Source organism: Capsicum annuum, chromosome 10, assembly GCF_002878395.1.
Source record: "Capsicum annuum cultivar UCD-10X-F1 chromosome 10, UCD10Xv1.1, whole genome shotgun sequence".
In the NCBI taxonomy this organism is placed as follows: Eukaryota; Viridiplantae; Streptophyta; class Magnoliopsida; order Solanales; family Solanaceae; genus Capsicum; species Capsicum annuum.
In genome coordinates, this window is record NC_061120.1 from 113,662,565 (window position 1) to 113,687,490 (window position 24,926).

General features: G+C 36.3%; 1 pseudogene; it reads right to left on the bottom strand.

Annotated features, from left to right (window-relative positions):
• Positions 1 to 2,296: 2,296 nt before the first annotated feature.
• LOC107844856 overlaps positions 2,297 to 24,926 on the bottom strand; it is a 48,445-nt pseudogene continuing 25,815 nt past the window's right edge.

Consider the following 24,926-nt stretch of genomic DNA (forward strand, 5'->3'; position numbering starts at 1 on the left):
CTTGATTCTTATATCTGCTAGAATCAAGCAATTTAATTTTGTGTGCATTTGTTTTCATGTACTTTGAATTTTGTATCTCTCAGATGAATAAAATGTACACTTTTGGTACCAATCTGATACCCCATATTTTCATACATAGGATGATTTCATTCTCTTTTTTCCCTTCTTGATCAAATTTATTGTGTATTGAGCTATGATATTTGCTTGAATTTCGATATTAACTATGTCTAATTAGCTTCAAAACTAAAATACTAGGACTTTTCTACTTCTATTGTGTCTACAAATCCAAGGACAAAATATTCCCCCTTATAATTTGGCCCACTATAGTAAAGGATGGCTCTTTCCCTTTTGAATCCTATCAATGTGTCATCCAATTTGAATTTTCCCCATCCTGCAGAGCTTCCACATGGTTTGCCTTGAGACTCTCCAATTCTTTCACTAGAAAGGGTAGTTGTACTTTATAATCCACTGGATCAAAGTCTTTACCTTATCTCTTTTCCTCTTATGTTTTTACAGTTACCAAATTCTTGCATCAGATCGAAATATTGTGCACGTATCCCTCTTTAGTCACTTCTATCTCCCTCTGCACCATCTTACCATCTTCTTTCACCTTAATGTGATCCTAATGCAAATGGTTTTGAGGGAGGTCTCCTCTTGTATCTTGATAAATCCTTTATATTAATCTTTGAGTTACTTAAAATTTTTTTGCTACCACATCTTTATGGGTATAGGAGCATGATTTATACCCAATCTCTTCTTACTTCTATTGGCCAACAAACTATAGATGGTTTCCACCAGTCAGGACTCAACTTTATCTATTTCCAGATCCACTTCTCTGACAACAAGACATGCTTTGTCGATATTTTAGAAAGAACTTAAATAATAAATGAATGTCTGACTTCCAAGTATTGCATGTCCATCTCCTCATATCATAGTTAGGGCCTCCTGTGATAGATTTTGAGTTCTAGAATTTTTAGACGATGAATCTATCCAGAAAATCTTTCTAGGAGATCAATGTTCCACCTATTATCTTTATGCAATCATCTACAATATGCATTTATGCCTTCATCATTGCCTTCGCCATCCACTATTGCTGTTGAAAGCCTCATCCAAAGATGCTTTAGGATGCTTTTCTATGACTCCTTTTCCATGGTTCATAGATAAATTTTGCTATATTATGTGCAAAGCTCCCCCAGCTTCCTTTGTATGCAGATTCCAATGTAATAATGACTGATTTTCTTTGTTGTCAAATGGAAATAGCTTTGATGTAATACTTTCATTATAATAACAGTGCAAAAGAATTCAGAGAAATAGTCTTTAAAGTTCCATCTCCCAAGTACTTCCCCTGTTCCGTTGAAGCTTCAATCAATACTTTAACTAACTACTTTCAGACTTTAAACCTAACCTCAAGTCTCCTCATCAAAATCCAACTGCACCTCAACCCAATCATACCACGTTTCTGCACCATATTTACACCTAGCAATGTTGTAAGCCTTAAATCTAACATTGTAAAATATACCATTTTACACCATTGAATAAGTTTTGGCCATAAGTTGCCAGAAAAGACAAGTGACACTAGGATAAAAGATGACTATCCTCAAAAATCATGCAGGGGAGAATTTTTTTCTGATATGGAATTTAGTTTGTGCATCGTTATAAAATTTAAATGTATTCAGAATTATTGGTTTGTAATAGTGGGTTGTTTCCTACTGATGTGTTGGGTTTTTATTTTCTGGACATGCTAGAGTCTTTGGTCATGTAATTGGACAAGTCTAGTGTGTGTAACCTTTTCAGTACCATCTAGTGCTAATTATTAATATTAGAATTTATTCCATTATCAAAAAAATGATGAGAAGCATCAAGTAAAGAAAAGTTTTATAGTTTGGGGACAGATCTATAATGAGGTCAAGGGGGACTAGGTAGTGTTTTCTAATGTTTTGGTAGAGGGATTTGCATATTCAAAAATGTACTGGGTAGACTTTTGAGTTTAGTCTACATGAACAATTTATACTGATAGATTCAGCCAGGTTGCATGCTGCTGTAATTGAAAAGTCACAAAAACTTTAAGCATAAATTATTTTTGAAGCAATTCATAGATTGTCAATAGTAGCAACATAAAGAAAATACTGAATTACATCATCAATTCCAACCCACCACACTACGCCCTAATTGCTCAACTAGTAACCAACAAAAAAGGACAAGGCATGAAAATGCCAAGTGATGTATCTACCAAGGATAACTAGATACGCACTACACTTTTAGTTCCATTCATCATAATTTAACTATAAGTTAAAAATTACTTCTAAAAGTGCAGAAAAAAGTTAAATTTAGAAATAGCTAGAAGTCATGTACCCACCTGGTTGAATGGATGTGTTTCAGAGCAGTAAGCCCTTTCTAAAATTCCTTCAGCATAAAGGGCCTGGATAACACCAGGATTAGTTACATATATAGCCATTTCTAGACTATCAAAATGAACAAAATAAAAAATTAGCCATATAGAAATAATCATGGTTTTCACAATTTCTTCCTATTTCTTCTCTGTCATGACTTTCATAGAAACCCAATGGCCATTGAATATGAGAAATATGACCTTTTTTGAGAAGTAAAAGGTAACCATTTTTTATGACCAATAAAGGAACATTTCCAATTTAGAAAGGTAACCCTTTCTAAAGAAGAATTCCACAACGTGTCTAAAGAACTAAGAAAGTCAACAATAGCATTCGGTTCTAACACATATTCATAGTATTGTTGCACCATACAAAAATATACACTTGAACTTTAGATTAGTTACACTTAAGATATAGGAGAAGGTAATTTAGGTCAAGTATGTCACTGATCCAATCACAAAAATGTGAATTAAAAGAAAAATTAGTACTGTATCTACACAGACTTACCTTTCGCTTTTGCAATAGGTCAAGATTGTTATCTTCTAAGAGTATGTTAGGTGACTCTAAAGAAAACTAGCACCATATGACCCAGTTGCCTTATTTGGAATAAAATTATCCCCGAGCATAACTTCAATGACTTCTTTGTACGCTTGATGGAATAAAATAGGGGGTAAGTGTCATGCACCCAAAAAAAAGGGCAGGTTAATAAAATTAGTTGGTCAACTACCTGCAAATAAGTTGAACCATTCTTCACTAGTTTCTCTTCTTCTCTACTTCATAAAGAAGGTGTCTTTGGATAATTTTCAATGCCAAATGTTAACCAAAAAACAACACTGGCTTCTTTAGATTGGGCAGCAACCTTGTCTATAACTTCATTGATCTTAACAACAGCATCCGAAAGATTAACAGTCGTTGGTCGTATGCACGTAGGAAATTCAGATTTTTACCATGTCCTTCTTACTTTCCAAAAAGGCATAAGCAATTTGATAAGCTAGAGATTTGTAAGTTTTAAAGACAAGCAGAAACCAGTTTAACAAATGCTACTTAATAATTACCTTGAGACAAGGTATTCCAATTTCTTCCATAGATGAGTTGTTGTATCATCATTAGTCCCTTTAAAAGAAGCTAAATTTGTAATTTCAACCGCCAAAGACAGGGCAACTGCTATGACTATTGTAGGTGCCCCATGGAAAACCATTTCCTTAATTGCTTCCCTGGTTCATATACAAAAAATAACAACAAATGATACACAATGTCAAAAGATTTTATTGCATCAACTGCATAACCTATAGTGGAACAACAAAGGAGAAAAAAATGAAGAAGATACAGAGATAAATTTACCAGTCGTCTTTTGCATCTCAAATATTTAAATATGTCATCTCTAGGGGGAGTTTTCTCTGTTAAAAATAATCAAATGTTAATCTCATCAGCCAAACAATATTCCCTCTTATTTAACAAGAAAGAAACAAGAAAACTATACTCTGGATATGCATCAATACAAATAAATAAAAAAATTTATCCCTCTCCCATTCCATCGATCTGCATCAGTGCAAAGCTCATGAAAAATGGCACGTAGAGATCAAATTCAATAGATTAGGTACACTGAATATTTTTTTAGATGATCAAGTTAAGAGGTCTCCTTATGCACCAATTTTGACATATCTTCATTCTTATGTCTTACATATAATTTTGATCTACATAAATTTTTTATTATGTAATTTGATCAAAAAACTTATCCACAGATTCTAGAATATACATGCACATAGAGATGTATACCAAATTTTGAAATTTGAAAATAATTGGAACAAGAGAAGAGTTTTTAATAGACATCTTCTCTGATTCCTTGCTTCGGTGTTATCTTATTTCCTTTTATTTTTTATTCATTTGTAATCAACCTAATAGCTCTGCATGTTGAAAGGGAAGTATATTTATGTGTTGGAAAATTTGACCAATAGAACTGAGGGAGAGGTATATTTATTTATGTATTTTTTATGGATCAAATTGGGTGGTTTAGTGTGATGCCTCAGAAAAATTTTATGTTAAGATCTCGGATGAAAATGTGTTGAATTCTGTTCTTTATCGTGATTAATAATTTTTCTATGTGGAATTTCTAGATATACGACCCCTCATCACGAGAGCATCGAATAAGCTTTCCAACGATATGTGATCATCCAAAACGGACACTCAAGCGATGAGTTAGGATCATTTCGATCTAACCGTGAACAATGGTGAACAGTAAATGTGCAGGAAAAAAATACTAAGGCCAGGCGAATTTTAGGGTCAACTTCAAACGATCATAACTCCTTGTACATAATGATCTGGGTGAGCTACTATATATCAACACAAATCTCTGAAAGTCCTCTTTCCAATGAAATTGATTTCATCTAATTTGGCCATCGGAGAAAAAAGTTATAGTCGATCAACTTTAGCCTATCAAAATAGTCCACCAAAGGATAGATTTAATATTATTTGATTTTTAAGGGTATTTTGGCCATTCCCACTCAACTCCATCCGGGTAACCATGGATTTAAGACCATCAAGAACATTCAATAGCTCATTTTTCTCCAAAATTTCCTAAGGCTCAAACCCCAAACCTACTACTCCAAATTTCATCCTTCTATGTCTCTTGATTGAACCATAGAAATTTTAAATTGATTTGGGATTCGAGTTGATCATGTTAAGGGCTTCGAGAAGCAACTTTTATTTCCGTAAATAATGTTTTGGAGTCAGAAGTTTATATTTATCTTCCATTTTTAGGTATGTCGGGCTTTGAACAAGATTATTCTTTCGATCTTGTGCCCGATATTTTTGTTGAATTACATTGACATAAGATTTTACATATTTTATCATGAATTGGAAATATGGTTTTATATCTTATATTATTATCCTTGAGCTATGGGATTATGTCATCCGATATGTGTATGATGTTGAGATGGAATTATGTCCAAAAAGTATTTGATTATGAGAGTATGATGATTTAATTTGTTAAGCCTTGACTTATACTATCATTCCACTATTTCCTTATTATAAATTTATAATTGATATTGTAAATTCTATATCCCTACTATGGGTTGATGTCTCAAGTACCTTTAAATGAGAGTTGGATGGCAAATTGAGAAATGTTGATATTGAAGTTGCAATAAGTCTTGGTATTTTCCGAATGGTTTTGATGAGTTAAATTATTGAAAATATTATGTATGGAATCTTCATATCCTTGTCCAAATGTCGAGTCGGTTATGGTTCAATGCATTGATACCTTGTTGATGTCGAGGAAGATTAAAATGTTTTGAGCTAAAATGTGTCGAGTTAGGAATCCACAAATTGATATGATTTGATAATGAGAAAGAGATTTGATTTGGTCTTTATGATAGACCCTTGTGATATTGTGGTGGATTTCCTAATGGGTTCTGAGCTTGTCGAGGAGTAGTACTTAGCACCGAGAGGGAAATTTGGTATTTCCCTAAACCTATGTGCCACCGTAGGGTTGTTTGATGATGATATTATTGGCCAGAGATCCCAATTATGATTATTGTTGTTTTAAGGTCATACTCCCTGGCAAAGAGTATGATGCTCCCACCAATGGGGGTTTTAAACATTGCTATTCCATGTAGCTCACGTGGGATTATCGGTTATAGAAAACTCCCCTGTCCATAAGAGTCATGTTTATTGAAATACCGAGTCACTCCGAGTTTTGATGTGGTAAGTCAAGTTTCTTATGATGATCTATAATGATTATGAGTTTTCTCCTACATTTCCTATCTAAGATGTTATGAGTTGCATGATTCAATGTCACTCAAGCAAGGCGTGTCATTATGGTCTGTATGTACATTTTTATGAAATTGATGATATTATTTATATTTTGCTTACGCCCCCATATACTCAGTACATATCTTGTGCTAACCCACATATTTCTCTATGGGCTACATTCTTACCATGATATAGGTTCAGGTACTCAGTCGCAGTCGTGATAGTGATACCCGAGTGTCGCATCTACGTTCCTTAAGTGGTGATTCCTCATGGTTTGAGGACCAAGTTGCTAGTTTTGGTGCTATTATTTTGTGATCCCTTTGGTCTGTTGAGTCAGTTGGGGGTTTGTCCTAATGACTCGTTCATTTTGTTCTATAGAGGCTATGTTAAACTAGTGTATTGTTGGGTTGGTTTGTGTATAGACATTCCATATATGTATAGTCTAATGATATTTTGTGCCATGTGCGATGTGATATGATATGTACTTATATATATATCCTTAGCATAGCATGTATGTTGTTGTGTTGGAACCCAAGGGTAGTGTTTTGTCTTAAAGGGTTAGCTTGAGGCTACGTGTAGCCTTGGGCACCGTGTGGCATCTCGGGATGATATTTTGGGGTGTTACAAACTTGGTATCAGAACCTAAGGTTGTGAAGAGTCCTAGGGAGTTTGACAAGCCACGTTACGTAGAGTCTTGAGCATCGGTGTGTAGCGTGCCACACCTATGATCAAGAGGCTGCGGGGCATTCTAGGAAAAGTCATTTCTTTCTTTCTATAAGAGTCTATCATGCTTACAACTATTTTCTTCTTATGTTAATTCGTGCATTCTTATGAAAAAAAATGCCTACACGTCGAGCTCGTGGAAACAATAACCAACCTCAACCCGTTGATTCGTTACATGAGATGGTATCCCATGCCAAATTTTGAGTAGCTTTTCAGATGCTAGCCCGGTAGTTACCACCAATACTCAGGCCAATGCTTCACCTACGCAGGAAAATGATTCGGCAGCAGCATGAATTCATGACTTTATGCGAATGAATCCGCTAGAGTTTCATAGGTGGAGAGTAGGTGAGGACCCGCATATGTATATTGATGAAATGAAGAAAATTACACAGATTATGCACGTGACCAAGAAAGAAAGTATGGAGCTGGCTTCTTATCGATTGAAGGATGTTGCCTATGATTGGGTGCAGATATAGAATAAGGGTAGAGAGGAAGATACCGCTCTGGTGACTTGGCAATTATTCCAAGATGCTTTCTTCGATAGATTCTTTCCTCTTGAGTTACGGGAAGCTAAGATAGAGAAGTTTATAAATTTGAGACAAAGCTCTATGTCAGTTAAGGAGTATTGTCTTAAGTTTAATCAGCTATCAAAGTACGCTCCTAATATGATGGTTAACTCGAGGACTAGTTTGAGCAAGTTTCTAACTGGGGTGTCGAGTTATGTGGTGAAAGAATGTAGATCTGCTATGATCAACTGGGAGATTGATCTTTCTAAGTTAATGATTCATGCCCAACAGATTGAGTCAGACAAGATATAGGAAAGCGAAAGAGTAAGAGGGATTAAGAGAGTCAGATCGGAGCAACATGGGTCTGGTCAGACTAGATTCTCTAGAGAGAGTCGCCCTCAGTTTTAGAGAAGTCCATTTATACCTGCGCCTTCCTCAGCTAGTGCTCCTATATATTGGGGAAGCTAGGAGCTCTGGAATAGATCAGTACCTTCTAGGTCTCAGGGCAGTCTAAGCAACTGGCCTCATCTTCCTTCGTGTGCTCAATATAGTAAAGACCATTTTAGGGAGTGTTATATGGGGAAGTGGGCCTGTTTTGGTTGTGGAAAGTTGGGCCACATACTTAGAGACTGCCCGTATGCCAGACAGCAGAGTCGTGATGCCCGTCCCCAAAACCAGGCTACTAGTGCCCTGCCTCCCGCAACCCATCCAGTTCCTCCTCAGGGTGCTTCATCTAGTACTGCTGGCGGTCAACGCCAGAATCATTTCTATGCTATACCACCTCGTCATGAGTAGGAGGACTCTCCCAATGTTGTTATTGGTAGACTCTGTGTTTTCTATTTTGATGTCTATGTGTTGATGGACCCCAGTTTGAGTTTTTATTAGGTGACACCTCTGGTTGCTGTAAATTTTAAAACAAATCCTGAACTAATTCTGAGCCTATTTTGGTTTCTACTCCGATAGAAGAGTCTGTCATTGCTAAGCGGGTGTATAAGAAATATCCCATTACTGTCTTTCATCGGGTTATGTATGTTGATTTGATTGAGCTAGATATGGTTGACTTTGATATCATTCTGGGTATGGATTGGCTTCACTCATGCTATGTGTCTATTGATTGTCGTGCCCGTATGGTCAAGTTTCAGTTTCTTAATGAACCTATCCTCGAATGGTCCGAGAGTTCTGTGATTCCTAAGGGTCGTTTCATATCCTATCTCAAAGCTAGGAAGTTGATTTCCAAGAGTTGCATCCCCCATTTGGTTTGGGTTAAAGACACTAAGTCTAAAACCCCGACCATTTAGTCAATTAATGTTGTTAATGAGTTTTTTGATATCTTTATGGAATATCTCCCTGGAGTACTTCTTCATCAAGAGATAGAGTTTGGGATTGACCTTCTTCTCGATACTCAACCTATTTCTATTCCTCCATATCGCAGGCTCCCGTGGAACTTAAAGAGTTGAAGGAGCAATTGAAAGATCTTTTAAACAAAAGCTTTATCAAACCTAGTGTGTCCCCGTGGGGTGCACCTGTCCTGGTTGTGCATAAGAAATATGGTTCTTTGCAGATGTGTATTGATTACCGGCAGCTTAATAGGGTTACTATCAAGAATAAATATCCTCTTCCTCGAATTGATGATTTATTTGATCAATTGCAAGGTGCGAGCTACTTTTTGAAGATAGACCTCCGATTCGATTATCACCAACTTAAGGTTAGGGAATGTGATATCCCCAAGACAGCCTTTTGAACTCGTTAAGGTCATTTTGAATTTCTAGTGATGTCTTTTGGGTTAACTAATGCTCCAGCGGCTTTCATGGATCTTATGAACCATGTATTTCGGCCATATTTGGATTTATTTGTTATAGTATTCCTTGATGATATACTTATTTACTCCCGAAGTGAGGGTGATCATGCGGATTATCTTCGAATCATGTTGGAAACTCTTCAAACTCATCGGTTGTATGCTATGTTCAGTAAGTATGAGTTCTGGATAAACTCTGTAGCCTTTTTGGGTCATGTTGTTTGTTTCGAAGGTATTAGAATTGATCCTCAAAAGATAGAGGCTATAAAGAGTTGGCCTAGACTATTTCTCCTTTTGATATTTGAAGTTTCTTAGGTCTAGCTGGTTATTATTGTCGTTTTGTTGAAGAGTTTTCATCTATTGCGTCTCCTATGACCCGTTTGACCCAAAAGAAAGTGAAGTTCCTATGGTCCGAATCTTGCGAGAAGATTTTTCAGAAGTTGAAGACTCGACTCACTTCTGCCCCTGTGTTGGCTTTGCCTGATGGTGTTGATGGTTTTGTGGTGTATTGCGATACTTCTAGAGTCGGTTTGGGTTTTTTATTGATGCAAAAGGGCAAGGTTATAGCTTATGATTCCAGGAAGCTAAAGCCTCACGAGAAGAATTATCCTACCCATGACCTTGAATTAGCTGCTGTGGTTTTGTCTTTGAAAATCTGGAGACATTATTTGTATGGTGTCCATGTCGACGTCGTCACAGACCATAAGAGCTTGTTGTATGTATTCACCCAAAAGGAGTTAAATCTTAGGCAGAGACAATGGTTAGAACTACTGAAAGACTATGATATGAGCGTGCTATATCATCTGGGCAAGGCCAATCTAGTAACAGATGCCCTTAGTCGAAAATCCATGGGTAGCGTAGGACATGTGGAGATTGGTAAGTAGGAGTTGGCCCGTGAGGTACATCATTTGGCTAGATCAGGGGTTAGGTTGTTTAGTGATGCTGAGGGTAGTATGGGAGTGCAAACTGGTTCCGAATCCTCTTTAGTTTCGGAACTGAAGGATAAGCAAGACAGGAATCCTACCTTGGTCAGGTTAAAAGAGTCAGTTAAAGACCAAAAGGAGGAGGTTTTCTCCCAAGGGGGAGATGGCGTTTTGAGACTCCGAGAAAGATTATGTGTTCCTGATGTTGATAACTTGAAGCATAGGATTATGGAGGAAGCGCATGGTACGCGATACTCCATCTATCCTACTGCTACCAAGACGTACCATGATTTGCGGGGAATCTATTGGTGGAACGGTATGAAGAGAAACATAGCAGAATTTGTGGCGAAGTGCTTCATGTGTCAACAGGTTAAAATAGAGAATCAAAGGCCCAATGGTGTGATGCAAGAGTTTAGCATTCCTACTTGGAAGTGGGAAGAAGTTAATATGGACTTCATAGTTGGTTTGCCTCCTTCTCATCGCCATCATAATTTGATTTGGGTTGACGTAGATCGGCTGACGAAATCAGCTCATTTCTTACCTGTGCATTCATTGTATACAGCTGAAGATTATGCTAGAATATATATTCGGGAACTCATCAGACTTCACGGAATCCCTTTGGCTATTATTTCTGACAGAGGTACTCAATTTTGGAAATCTTTCCAGAAGTGTTTCGATACCCAAATTCATTTAAGTTCTTCTTTCCATCCGCAAATAGATGGTCAGGCCGAGTGGACCATTCAAACTTTAGAAGATATGTTGAGGGCTTGTGTGCCTGATTTTAAAGGTAGTTTGGATAAGAACTTAGGATTAATCGAGTTTGCTTACAATAACAGTTTTCATGCTACTATTGGAATGGCCTTGTTTGAAGCTTTGTATGGTAGAAGGTGTAGATCACCCATTGGTTGGTTTGAAGTTGGTGAGGCTACCGCGACTAGACCGGATGCGGTGTTCGAGGCCATGGAGATGGTTAAGTTTATTTGGGAAAGGTTGAAAGCCGCCCAAAGTCATCAAAAATCATACGCAGATGTAAGAAGGAAAGACCTTGAATTTGATGTTGGTGATTTAGTATACTTGAAAGTTTTACCCATGAAAGGGGTAAAGAGATTTGGGAAGAAAGGGAAACTAAGTCCCCGTTACATTGGTCCCTATAAGATTGTGGATTGCATTGGGAAGGTAGCGTATAAGGTTGAATTGCCCGCGGAGTTACCTAACGTCCATCCGATTTTCCATGTTTCTATGCTTAAGAAGTCTATTGGTGATTCTGTTGTGATTGATCATTCTGAAAGCTCGGGTATTCAAGATAGTCTTTCATATGAAGAGATTCCGTTTGAGGTTTTTGACTTTCAATTTCGTAGGTTAAGAAACAAGGAAGTTCCTTTGGTTAAAGTGCTTTGGCGAAATCAATCCGTGTAGAGTGCTACTTGGGAAGCCAAAGCGGATATGCACGCCAAATATCTCCACCTCTTTCCTACGAATTCTGAGCATGTCAAAGGTATCGTTCTTGTTTGATTTAATCCTTATTGCTATGTTTATCTTGGCTTATGTGTTTTCTACGATATCCAAAAAAATCTAGAATGGAGTATATGCTTGGGAAAGATGATTTTTCTCTATATACTCATTTTCATAGTATTTTTGACCTACCTATCAGCATTCGAGTATGAATTTTTCGAAGGGGGAGATGATGTGATACCTCGAAAAAATTTTCTGTTAAGATCTCGAATGAAAATGTGTTGAATTCTGTTCGTTATCGTGATTAATAAGTTTTTTGTGTTGAATTTCTCGATATGCAACCCTTCATCGCGTAGATCATTGAATAAACTTTCCAACAATATGTGGATCATCCAAAATGGACACTCGAGCGATGAGTTATGATCATTCTGATCTAACCGTGAACAGTGGTGAACAGTAAATGTGCAGGAAAAAATACTGAGGCCAGACGAATTTTAGGATCAACTTCAAATGATCATAACTCCTTGTACATAATGATCTGGGTGAGCTACTATATATCAACAAAAATCTCTGAAAGTCTTCTTTCCAATGAAATTGGTTTCATCCAATTTGGCCATCGAAGCAAAAAGTTATGATCGATCTACTTCCGCCTATCAAAACAGTCCACCAAAGGACAAATTTGACATTATTTGATTTTTAAGGGTATTTTAGTCATTTCCACTCCAATTCAACCGGGTAAACCATTAATTTAAGTTCATTAAGAGAATTCAATAGAGAATTTTTCTCCAAAATTTCCTAAGGCTCAAACTCCAACCCTACTACTCCAAATTTCATCCTTCTATATCTCTTAATTGAACCGTAGAAATTTTAAATTGATTTGGGATTCGAGTTGATCATGTTAAGGGTTTTGAGAAGCACAGTTTATTTTCGTGAATAAAGTTCCGGAGTCGAAAGTTCATATTCATCTTCCAATTTTAGGAATGTGGGTCTTTGAACAAGATTATCCTTTCGATCTTGTGCCCGGTATTTTTGTTGAACTATATTGACAAGAGATTTTACATGTTTTACCATAAATTGAAAATATGGTTTTATATCTTATATTATTGTCCATGAGCTATGGGATTATGTCATTTGATATGTGTATGATATTGAGATGGAATTATGTCCAAAAAGTATTTGATTATGAGAATATGATGATTTAATTTGTTAAGCCTTGATTTATACTATCATTCCACTATTTCCTTATTATGAATTTATAATTGATATTGGAAATTCTATATCCCTACTATGGGTTGATGTCTCAAGTACATTTAAATGAGAGTTGGATGGCAAATTGAGAAATGTTGATATTGAAGTTGCAATGAGTCTTGGTATTTTCCGGATGATTTTAATGAGTTAAATTGTTGAAAATATTATGTATGGAGTGTTCATATCCTTGTCCAAATGTCGAGTCGGTTATGGTTCAATGCATTGATACCTTGTTGATGTTGACGAAGATTAAAATGTTTTGAGCTAAAATATGTTGAGTTAGGAATCGACAAAATGATATGATTTGATAAATGAGAAACAGATTTGATTTGGTCTTTATGATAGACCCTTGTGATGTTGTGGTGGATTTCCTAACGTGTTCTGAGCTTGTCGGGGAGTAGTACTTAGCACCGAGAGGGAAATTTGGTATTTCCCCAAACCTATGTGGCATCGTAGGATTGTTTGATAATGATATTATTGGCCAGAGAGCCCGATTGTGATTATTGCAGTTTCAAGGTCGTACTCCTTGGCAAAGAGTATGACACTCTCGCCAACGGGGGTTTCAAACGTTGGTATTCCACGTAGCTCACGTGGGGTTTTCATTTATAGGAAACTCCCCTGTCCATAAGAGTCATGTTTATTGAAATATCGAGTCATTTTGAGTTTTGATGTGGTAAGTCAAGTTGCCTATGATGATCTATAATGATTTATGAGGTTTTTCTCCTACATTTCCTATCTTAGATGTTATGAGTTGCATGATTCAATGTCACTCAAACCAGGTGTATCATTATGGTCCGTATGTACGTTTTTACAAAATTTATGATATTATTTATATTTTGCATGCGCCCCCATATACTCAGTACGTATCTTGTGCTGACCCACATATTTCTCTATGGGCTACATTCTTACCATGATGTAGGTTCAGGTACTCAGCCGCAGCTGCGACAGTGATACCCGAGGGCCACATCTACGTTCCTTCAGTGGTGAGTCCTCATGGTTCGAGGACCAATTTTCTAGTTTTGGTGCTTTTGTTCTGTGATCCCTTTGGTCTGTTGAGTCAGTTGGGGGTTTGTCCCAATGGCTCGTTGATTTTTCTGTATTGAGGATATGTTAGACTAGTGTATTAATGGGTTGGTTTGTGTATAGACATTCCATATATGTACAGTCTAACGATATTCCATGCATTGTGCAATGTAATATGATGTGTACTTATATATATATATCCTTAGCATAGCGTGTATGATGTTGCGTTGGAACCCAAGGGTAGTGTTTTGTCTTAAAGGGTTTGCTTGTGGCTACAATTAGCCTTGGGCACCGTGTGGCATCTTAGGATGATATTTTGGGGCGTTACATTTAGATTAGGGTGTGTTTTATTTTTAACGAATGGGGCATTTAATATTTATTTGGATTTTTCTATTAAAAGAACCGTATGTGTGAAAAAAATTCTAACAATGAGGGTAAATTTGATCCCAAAGTATGAAATCAAGGGTAAATTTGACCCAAAATTAAACTCAAAATTATTTTTCATTATGTCCCGACTCGAATAGGGGCCCTGGCTGTGACGAGCATTCCCGAACCCGAAGGCCCAAAACGCCCTCTGTCTATCTGGTAATCATGCACATAATTCATATAATCAAAGTAATACGGAATAGACACAATAATACGGAAACATGGTCAACAATTTAAAATAGTTAAAGGCATGAAAACATGCCCAACAATATTTAATAAACATTTGCAACAGTCTGGGAAATATCTACTAAAATACAATCTGAATAACTGGGACAAGGCCCCTAGCAGACCAAAAGCCATACTAAAATAAATACCCAAATGACTAGGCCTTCTGAAGCAAAGAAGGCTCACCAACTGAACTCTAAGACAACCCTGTCTGTAGACTCTATTGAGGATCTGGACCCCTAGACTTTGCCTCAATACCTGGGATAAAGGGGGGGAGGGTCAGCACAATTGTACTGGCACGAGAAGCAATCCAAAGTAGAGTAATTGAACATATATATATATATATAATAAGTGAGAGAAAATGTTCATCAAACATTATTCATAAAACAGTTTCTGAAAAACACATGGGCACCTTCTGAAAACATATAACCTGTCTGTAAATCTCAAACTCTAATCTGTGTATTACTTCTGAGTTAGGTGGTATCCCCTACAAGTCTGATATTCCACGGGTGATATGGAATCCGCCATTGACTCGGCAGAAAAGCCTACAACCTAAGTATACCGCAAGAGTTGGAGTTTCTGAATCTGATATGCCACACGACACTTAAGTCAGCATAAATATACCTGGGTCGGCAAACCACTGTTTTAGGCAATGAGTTGCTTGAACTCAAGCCCTCTTTAGGGAACCACCTAACATATCTGTATGCTCATTTTTACGCTTTTCTGTACATGCAACATTTTGAATATCTAAAATAATAATAGTCTGAAATGTCTGTTAGTCTGAGTCTGATATCACATTGGTATGAATTGGTATCATCATACCAAGACTTGCAAGTCATGATTTCTGACCCATAATACATTAAGCTAAATCTTTCATTTAAAGCATAATTTAGACCACCAAAAAAATGCAACTGATATAGAAGATTTCGTGTTTCGAAATTCAAGTCAACATCATGCAAAAACTTCATCAACATATAGTGGTCTAGTGCCTTTAGAAAATCCATGCACTCTTTCATTACATGCATTATGAACATTAAACATTCATGCTAGATTTCCTTTTTAGTGATTTAAAACCACCTTTAAATCATAACAAGAGTTCAATCATTTCATATAGTGCTTTTCAAGGATGCATTGCAAAACAATTCATATGCAATGAGAAATCTGAAAAATTCATAATCAGAGGGAATTCACCGAAAATCATGCTCTCAACAAGAATTCATTCTTAAATACATGGTTTCATACATTCATATTCTCAAATCACTTTGGAGAAAGGTCAAAAGACCAAAACAATGATGTTAAAACATTTAATACATGAATATATACATAGATTGAAAAACTCCATTCTAAAACATTATTTTTCTATGCCCATGAGAATTTAGGAAAACCCCGCGTACCTCTATTTCAGAAAATAATGGGTGCTTCTTGAAGCCTGTGGATTGGGGATTCCGAATCTCTAATCAATTTTAAAAACCCACGATTAAATCTTGATTTATTTGGGTTCTTAGTTTGAAACCCTTGGGAGTGATCTTGAGAATTTTTAGATGAATGTGGATGTATTTTGGATAATTGGGGACTGAATTTCGTGTTTATGGCTGAATAAGGGTGGGAAAAGGACCATTTTACCCCAAAAACGGAGTGTTTAGGTCACTTGAAACCATAAGGTATGCACCTCATATGATATCGCCTATATTTACATAGGTACCACATATGATATCGCCTGTATTTACATAGGCGCCGCATATGCTATCGCATATACTTTCCAGTGGCCATGTGTGATTGGTTAGGCGATGCATACTACTTTGAAAGGCCATAACTTCTTGCTCGGGTGTTGGATTTTAGAAAAATTGGTATTGTTGGAAAGTTAACTTGAAGACCTATCATTTGACACATAGTAGGCGCTCTAATTCGACATATACATAGAGTTATGGTCGATAGAAGATGACACAAATTACAATGTCTACTAAAACTTAATCGATTGAAATAGTTTCAACTCGTCCTTGAGTTGAAGGACCTCTATGGTCTAAATTCATGCTCAAATGGATTCACATACTACATAAACATGCCAAATTGGCATTGGATTTAAGGCTCTAGGATTATCAATGCATCAGAGTCATGGTTTTTATTCTAGCCCAAAATGCGGGGTGTTATATTATCTTCCCCTTGGGATCATTCGTCCTCGAATGATGGATACAATGTCGAAGTCTTAAGGGTATGAGATAACGCGGACATGATATGTTCCCTAAGAAAGAATACACTGATCGAAAACATGACTATAAGATTAGAACTACTGATTTTTTAAATGCTTATGCCGGACATACATATCCGAGGCATGGAATACATAACTGAATCTACTCATAGGCTGAATTCTCATAATGAATCATGCATATCTAATGCATGGATCTGTGACCGAGTTTTTATCATGAATGCATGACTGAATACACTGATAAGCTGAATTTTTCTATTAAACATGCATTTCTAATGCATGCATATCTGACTGAACTAACGTATGAACGTATGGCTAAATACGTAATAATAACTAATGTGAAGCTTGTAATAAGAATATATGCATGCAACTGAATGGGGTATCTCTACCTTGGTACCCTATGTCCCTCTATGAATTCTCAATTCACTAAGATACTAGGAAAACTGAGGCGATGCACAGGGCACCTATGAATTGAATCATAACTGAACATCTGGAATCTAAATTTAATGCATGATGCATGAACTGGGCTATACTCGTAGCTACTGGTATACTCTATCCTCTAATAGTAGCATGTCTGAGATTTCAAGTAGCATGAATAAGTGCAAAGACGAGAAAACAAGTCATGCGAATCTGACTGATAAACTGACTTATTGGCCATACAGACTGAGTTATACTACACCCTCATACTTAACTGGAGTATCTCTTCAGCATAATTCTCTAAAGAAATTCTAGCAGTAATAGGGAGCCATGAATCTTGGGTATGGATTACACAAGACATCCAACTGATGAATCACCACATTGACACTACTCTGCAGTTTGGAACATAGGCATATAACTCCTGAATTAGGATAGAATTACAAGGCCTTTTGCATTACAGCTTCTTACTTTTAAGCTTAGCATACTTCTGGAATATCACTTAACTATACTATTCTCCTTAAATATCATATTCATTCAACTCAACTTAAAATTCTCATATGAGCATTGACAAATCTTTCTACTAATGTCGGAAATAACTTAATCCCTTCGCCGTGATCAAGCCTAACTCTAAGTCTCAAAAATACAACATGCCAGACCATGCTATTATTCTAAACCATATTATGCAATCTTCTATATCTCCTTTAAAGATCACATCCTAAGTATAACATGCCTTACCAATTCAATGACTACTCTGAACTCTTACTATGAAGTCGCTAGCGCATATTGCATTCCTTTACAACAATCTCGACATGTCATTCAAGCCTATATTTTTAACCATATATGAACTTCAAAGAAAACACTCATAAAGGTATACTTCACATATTCTCTAAACCGCAATCAATATCACTCCCACGAGCTACCCCATGGACATACACATACAAAATTCCACTAACCGTCACATAAATAAAAACTTGGCCCCAAATCTTACTTCATACTTATGGCTTTATCTAAATAAGCGTACTATGATCTTCCATCAACAAGGAATAATTACTCACCACCATTATCATCGCATAAGGAGGAGTCACAAAAAGGTTAGAGTATAAGATCTGGAGGTATGGAATAATACTATATGAAGCTTGACACTCATCTGAGGCCTGAGGAATAGCAAAACAACAATAGGGACTCACCAAAGCGCTCAGAATTTAGGGTATTCATGGCTATAAGATGAATCTCTCCAATCATTTAGCGTAAAACATGAGTTATGGAAATGGAGTACATTATAAAGCGTGAGTACATGACTCTCTATCATATGTATGAACGTGAGCTGATCATGGAACTAAATCATAAAGCATGAGTAGGTATTAGGATCACTGAGAAATACTGAGATAGGAATGGGTTGAGATTCACCCTTACTTTTTGATGTTCTATATCATCATGACATCACTACAAGAATCTGAGAGTATTACTTGGTTATTAGTTTAGTCATCTCCCCCTTAGCTTCAAGCCATCATCTTAAGTTTTTGGGAAATACCTTACTAGACTTTATACTTAACTACACTCACTGCACTCTGGGTTCTAAAATATGACAATACAAAAAATTAATAAAACTTAACCCGAAAGACCACATATGAGTGTGGAACACCCACTGCTAAGACTACCTCCTGAGGCACACTCTATCATTCTGTAACCCCAATAGTGATTATTTATTACTCGAACACTTACTAACTTCGAATCTTCATGAGTATCCTTAAAGTTGAAGTGCACACCCTCTAGTGCCTCTACTCTTATTACTATTAGCACAACTTTCAAGGACTCGAGCTTAGATTATAACACCTAACATGGGTATCACCAAGTCTTCAATGAGCCACTCTATTTCTATCATAGTCTACCAACATAGAAACTTCAAACTTATTTTCCTCTACCATGAGAATCAAGCACATATCAAAAGGCTCAATGCTATCAATCAAAGGTCCTTAACTTGGCTATTTAGAATACCATATACCATCTAGCTAGTTTTTTTTCACCTAGCAACTCAACGGCACCAGTAGCCACACACAACATGTAATAGCCTTAGAAAAATACTACAGCTTCATACCACCTTGGGCATACTTCTACATCACATATACAACGTCATACTTCATTATGAATCAAATAAAATTAGGCACTTGCATACACTGTTCAAGCCTATAGATCACTTCCATATAACTAGTATCATTAACCAAGGAATCATCACATCCACCTCCTTGGCCATCAATTGTTTCAAACTTAATGTCTAGTGCTAAACATGATTTACAATCAACCTTACAGACAATCCTCACTTAGAAACTATGAAATAAACATCAAGAAAAACTAGTACACTAGGAATTCATAACCACAATAATAGATCATGACCTTACGGTTTTCCTTGTCATAGTCCATTAGCACATACTATTTCGACACATCAAGCTTACAAATCTAATCCCACGAAACATGTATTATTAATCTCTTGCCACTATTCATCACTACACCATTTAAATTCAAGTCTATAGTCTAGCATCAATCATTTACAAACAATGAAGATTGCAACATAATATAAATATACTAACCCTTCAAATTGAGATATTCTACCCAAATACTTTTAAAATATGCTACATACTTTCTCACAAGTAGTATTAGTTTACAACTACCAATAAGACGAAGGTTAAGGGGTAAGGTCACATAATAGACATGATAAACCTTAAGCTTATATTATAACCATACAATTTTATCTACTTATACGGCTTTTTCACATCACACTTACTCATCCCAATGTGCATTTAGACTACCTTCAGATACCCCATATGACAATAAGTCTATACTTACAACCTACTGGCTAATCTAGACATTTTCATTCATAGCCTATAAGGGGTTTCTATAACCACCTTAAGTATCCACTCTAGGCTCTTTCTCTATTTTGAAAGGAAGAAAACAAATAACATTCTGAGTCAGCACTTCCTCTACGGACTACCATACAATTCATAAATGGTACCACCACATTAGTCTACCACCACAAAAGGGTATATCATTCTCAATCAATGGTTATTCAACTATAAATATTTAATCAAAAAAGTCACCCTTACTCTGACCTCTAACCTTATAACTTCATATCACAAACTTCTTGGTCTAATTTCACTACCAATAGGTCATGACATCGATACACTAACTTATACTACTACTCGGGTGAAAATACAGTTCCAACAAATACAAGAACAACAAGATGAACAACAAATTGCTAGTGAATCAAAATAGGCCTCACACGGCTTTACTAGACTTTTGTTTTCAACAACACAATGATATCAATATTACAAGAGACAGAAGATTGATACACAATATTCTATGACTCAAGAATACACATCTTACTCTTGTCTTAACTGAACGCCTCATAAGAACGAGGACACAATTTTACACTAGGGAACTCCTCTCCCATCTTTTGTAGAACTTCTAAAATTTTTGCTAGATAATCAGAGAATATCTGGAAACACCAGAGTGAGGAAGAAATTAGGATAACTTTTCTTTTCATATGGGTGACACCATAGAACGAATTAGAGTATGAAGGAGAAGCATTCTAACTCTATAGCACGAACTAGAACCTGAAGAAAGAGAGACATTCCTAAATGCCTTATAGCCTCCTACTTATAAGTGTGGCACGCTACACACCCATAAATAAGACTCTACCCGATGCGATTTTGTAGACACCCTAGGACCATGAACCGTGCTTTGATACCAAGTTTGTTACGACCCAAATCGGGGCCCTGGCCATGATGATCATTCCCGAACCCGAAGGCCCAAAACGCCCTCTGTCTATTCAGTAATTATGCTCATAATTCATATGATCAAAGTAATACGGAATAGACATAATAATAAGGAAACATAGTCAACAATTTAAAAAAGTTAAAGGCCTAAAAACATTCCCAACAATATTTAATAAACATCTGTAACAATCTGCGAAATCTCTACAGAAATACTATTCGAATAACTAGGATAAGGCCCCCAGAAGACCAAAAGCCACACTGAAATAAATACCTAAATGACTAAGCCTTCTGAAGCAAAGAAGGATCACCAACCAAACTTTGAGACAACCCTATCTATAGACTCTACTAAGGATCTGGACCCCTAGATTACACCTCAGTACTTGGGAGGAAGAGGGGGTCAACACAATTGTACTGGCATGCGAAGCAATCCAAAATAGAGTAATTGAACACAGATATATAAAATATGTGAGAGCAAATGTTCATTAAATATTATGCATAAAACAGTTTCTGAAAAACACATGGGTACCTTCTGAAAACATGTAACCAGTCTATAAATATCAAAATCTGATCTGTGTATTACTTCTGAATTAGGTGGTATGCCCTACAAGTCTGATATTCCACGGGCGATATGGAATCCACCATTGAATCAGCGGGGAAGCCTCTAACCCGAGTATGCCACAAGGGTTAGAGTTCCTGAATTTGATATGCCACACGATACATACATCAACGTATAATAATATACTCGAGTCGGCAAACCACGGTTTTAGGCAATGAGTTGCTTGAATTCAAGCCCTCTTCAGGTAACCACCTAACATCTCTGTATGCCTATTTTTAACCTTTTCTGTACATGTAACATTCTGAATATCTAAAATCATGATAGTCAGAAATGTCTATTAGTTTGAGTATGATATGGCATTAGTCTGAATTGGTATCGTCATACCAAGACTTGGAAGTCATGATTTTTGAGACATAATACATTAAGATAAATCTTTCATTTAAAGCATAATTTAGACCACCAAAAACATGCAACTGATATAGAAGATTTTGTGTTTTGAAACTTAAGTCTCAAATCATACAAAAACTTCATCAACATATGGTGGTCTAGTGCCTTTAGAAAATCCATTCACTCTTTCATTACATGCATTATGAACATTAAACATTTATGCTAGATTCCCTCTTTAGTGATTTAAAACAACCTTTAAATCATAACAAAAGTTTAATCATCTCATATAGTGCTTTTCAAGGATGCATTGTAAAACAATTCATATGCTATCAGAAATCTGAAAAATATTTAATAAGAGGGAATTCATCAAAAATCATGCTCTCAACAAGAATTCATTCTTAAATACATGGTTTCATACATTCATATTCTCAAATAACTTTGGGGAAAGATCAAAAGGCCAAAACAATGATGTTAAAATATTTAATACATGAATATATACATAGATTCAAAAACCCCATTCTAAAACATTATTTTCTATGCCCATGAGAATTTTGGAAAACCCCGCGTACCTCTATTTCGGAAAATAATGGTGCTTCTTAAAGCCTGTGGATTGGGGATTCTGAATCTCTCTAATCAATTTTGAAAACCCACGGTTAAATCTTAATTTATTTGGGTTTTTAGTTTGAAACCCTTGGGAGTGTTCTTGAGAATTTTTAGATGAATATGGATGTATTTTGGAGAATAGGGGACTGAATTTCGTGTTTATGGATGAATAAGGGTGGGAAAAGGACCATTTTGCCATAAAAATAGAGTGTTTAAGTCACTTAAAACCATAAGATATGCACCGCATATGATATCGCATATATTTACATAGGTGCCGCATATGATATCGCCTATATTTATGTAGGTGCCACATATGATATCGTTTATATTTATATAGGCACTGTATATGCTATCACATATGCTTTCTAGTGGCTATGTGTGATTGGTTAGACGACGTATACTACTTTAAAAGTCCATAAATTCTTGCTCTGGTGTCGGATTTTAGAAAAATTGGTATCATTAGAAAGTTAACTCAAAGACCTATCATTTGACATATAGTAGGCTCTCTAATTCGACATATATAGAGAGTTATGATCAATAAAAGCTCACAAATTACAACGTCCCCTAAAACTTAATTGATCGAAATAGTTTCAACTCGTCCTTAAGTTGAAGGACCTTTATGGTCTAAATTCATGCTCAAATGGATTCACATACTACGTAAATATGCCAAATTGGCATAGGATTTAAGGCTCTGAGATTATCAACGCATCAGAGTCATGGTTTTTATTCTATCCCAAAATGCGGGCTGTTACACATTAATAGGTGGATGCCTCGATTGATTCACATATAATTAAGTAAATTGATTTAGTAGATCTACCCACCAACCCAGATCTCTTAACTAAATGACCTGCCCTATTACTTTTCTAACCCATTGTTAGACCTTCGACTTAATGGTTCAGGTGGTTCGGGTGTCTCAGGCTTAACTAGGGATTTATAGGACAACCTAGCCAAGACCAAATAGTTTTAGGCCAAATTTAGTTACACATGAGTATGTCAGCAGGGAACATCAAGTGTTTGACAGTGGCGTGGCTAAGGCATGACCAGGCAGGTGAGCTAAGGCTAATCAAGGCTAACGCCGATTTAAGCTAAGGCAAGGTATGTTGCAAAGACGTGGCTAAGACAAAGTAAGTTGGGTCAGGCACAGCTGGGTTAGGTGGCTTAGGTGCTGACAAGGTAGTGACATGTGCAATTACATAGATTCCCAGGGCCCAAGTGTGAAATTGACATAAGTGTTTTCAAGGATGTGTTGGCACTGGACGTGTGCCTTAAATAAGACACAGCTGGGTAATTACAACCACTCTGGACATTGGTAAAGCTTTGTTGTTGTTGTAATTTAAATATGTATGTGAATTCAAATTTATCCTAACATTTGGGGATGTCAATTGAATCATGATAGAAATAAAAGTTTCACATGTAACTAGTATATGAATAACATGTGACAAGTTGTGGCTATAAATAGGCACAAATAGGTTGTCTTAAGCCAGATTTGACTGTGTTGGTCAGTTGTTTGTTAAGCCTTATTTGTGGTTCTTTGTGGCATGAGTTGAATATAAAGTTTGGAATTCAATATTTTATATGCCTATCTATTTAATTTTTTAAGCCTAGGAAAATTAAGTGTTGAGTGGAAAAAGTTCGGGCAAGAGTCATAGCACATGTGGTTACCGCATTGGGTTTGATTTAAAAAGTTGACCCTCTGTCAATTGGTATTAGAGATTTGTGTTGTGTTGGTTAGCGAAATTAACTATGATGGGTTGCATTAAAAATTGCAATGTTAAAAATGTTGGTTGGCTTTACAGATGATACAGATGAATTGGTTTAAAAAAATCTAACAAGCCACTCCACTCCACCAAACTTAAAAATACGGCCATGCCTCAACCAAATATAATAGAAAACCCCATAAAACTTAGCAAATTTAGGAATAATATTAATAATATTTCTCAAAAATGAAATACAAGATTATCTTTTTGGGCCTTTGTTTTTCAATTATCATGTATATTTCTAAGTCATGACTCAAATCCATAGCATCAGAACAAAATTGATAGATTATCTTATTGGTGTTGACCGTTCATTGGCTGGTCTTGTCTCCTTTAGTTAAACTATGGGTACACAAATTAAGGGTTTTTTGAAGAAAAATAAATATTTAAAGATGGAGGTGGTGGTCCTTCACCAATCTATTGATGGTTCATTACGTGGTGGTGAAGAATATGCGAAAATTAAAATTTTTGAACCAAAGTACTTTAATGGTGTTCTTGGTGCCAAGGAACTTGGAAATTTTTTGTGGGACTTAGAGCACTATTTTACTATTGCTTATATGCCTAAAACTAACAAATTGACTATAATAGTTTACTATTTTAGGACCGATGCATTGCTATGGTGGTGTACAAAGAATGCTGATGATAAAAGTATTGGCGAACCCAAGTGTGATACATGGGACAAAACTGAGCGATGTAATTTATGAGAAATTTTTGCCTAGTAACTCATATTGGGTTTCTAGGGACAGACTAAAGGTAGAAATAATTTGGTTCCATATGGGAA